The sequence below is a fragment of the Limulus polyphemus genome, unplaced genomic scaffold (genome assembly GCF_000517525.1).
Source record: "Limulus polyphemus unplaced genomic scaffold, Limulus_polyphemus-2.1.2 Scaffold8500, whole genome shotgun sequence".
Lineage (NCBI taxonomy): Eukaryota > Metazoa > Arthropoda > Merostomata > Xiphosura > Limulidae > Limulus > Limulus polyphemus.
The window spans coordinates 1-2,185 of NW_013674110.1; positions in this window are offsets into that span (position 1 = coordinate 1).

The following is a 2,185-nucleotide window of genomic DNA, read 5'->3' on the forward strand; positions in this document are numbered from 1 at the left end:
AGAAATGGACATATATTGCATAGCGTCCTCACTCGGTGAACGTGTAAGTCTGGTTAAACAAGAAATGGACATATATTGCATAGCGTCCTCACTCGGTGAACGTGTAAGTCTGGTTAAACAAGAAATGGACATACTGCATAGCGTCCTCACTCGGTGAACGTGTAAGTCTGGTTAAACAAGAAATGGACATACTGCATAGCGTCCTCACTCGGAATTTATAATAAATTATTTATTAAGAGTGTAAGATCTAGCAAGAACGTCGGCCCGCTAAAGATTCAGATAGAAAACGTTTACTTCAGTAAGCACTTTTGAAACAAATTTTATTGTTGTTCTGTGAGAAACTATAAAAAATAACGACGCATGCGCTCTAAATGTTTAGTTGAAAATATCAATCAGAGTGCCACATTAGAAACTATTCCGTGTTGAAGATAAGCTACAGTTACTGTTGGGGACAGCGTTTTCAGGACCGACAGACACACACACACACATATATATATATATATATATATAATTAGCGATTTTCTTAATTGTTGGGATTAAATCAGTGTCGAAATATATAAAACGAGTGTCAAATTTCACCGACAAACGGGTATAAAACGCTTAAATAGATGGTTTCCAAGTAGCAGACAGTTTTTAGTGGGAGAAATTAGACCAGAGGCCTGATTGCTATCGACTACCTCCCCCACGGCTGGGGTCTTTGAATGAGTCTCTTTTCTTACTGTTAACCGTGAGAACGTGACTTTTAGGGCTGCGGTTATAGAAGGTGGCTTTAAGAGTGAGTGGCAGTTAACTTGAAGAGAACAATTTTTGTACAAATCCCTGGCGGGACATTACTGCACTCCAATGATGCCCCCTTTCGACAAACATTGTTATCTAAGCAATTTAACAATAAAGTAAAATTTTATAAACAGTATTAAAAACTTCTGTAGGTGTATCAAGAATATCAAAGTTTGAAACCTATAAATTTTTGATTCTTTGTTCCAGGTGGCGTTGTTAATTTTTTATAAATACTTAATTTATTAATGTCAAATAAATGACATACTAATACAAGGTTCTGTGTTAGTCAAAAAAAAATTTTTTTTCTTATATCTTCAAATTCCAACAGAAAAGGTTAATAATCAACACATACTGTGATCATGAAGTGTTCTAAACTAACACATATTTTGTACTGTAATCATGAAGTGTTCTAAACTAACACATATTTTTGTATTTTAATCATGAAGTGTTCTAAACTAACACATATTTTGTACTGTAATCATGAAGTGTTCTAAACTAACACATTTTTGTACTGTAATCATGAAGTGTTCTAAACTAACACATATTTTTGTACTGTAATCATGAAGTGTTCTAAACTAACACATATTTTTGTACTGTAATCATGAAGTGTTCTAAACTAACACAATTTTTGTATTTTAATCATGAAGTGTTCTAAGTTAACATATTATTTTGTATTATGATCATGAAGTGCTTGAGGTACGAATTTGTTCTGTATTGAAAGAGTTTTCACTAGAGTTCCTCTATATTTATTAAGCACTTAATAGTAGGGATCGTGATGAAAATGACGGCCATAAAAATCAACCGTTAAAACCACCTATAAAATGTATGAAAATTAACAAAGACTCTTCCACAATATTGGCTGAACAAAACTAAAGCTTATTGTATTTATCGCTATATACGTGTTTATGGTGTGAATCAAAATTCTTATACCGAAAAGGATACTAGTATATATATATATATATATATATAATGGACGATTCTCTACTTTGGGCGTATAATTAGATTTGAGGGTAGGTTGGTAGAGATCCTGATGAGTCAGAAAATTGAATCAACTATACGCGCTCCCCTCACTTGGTATTGCCGGCGCATATAGATATAGCTAATAAACAGTAAATAAAAAAAATTATATTTTATAAAGACAATTAGGGTTAAATATATATACGTAACCTAGTATTATATAAAGTTTTAATGGTACAGAAAGTATTGAAACAAGAAAGTCAAAACTACAAAAACTGAGTTACTTAATATCTAAAAGATTTTAATCCCTACGTTAGCTCGAACTAACATAATTACAGTGATTTGCCAGAGAAAGGATAAACATTTTAAGCAACTCAGTTTGTGTAGTTTTGACTTTCTTGTTTCAATACTTTTTGTAGTATTAAATATTTCTATGTTACTATAGCTAGCT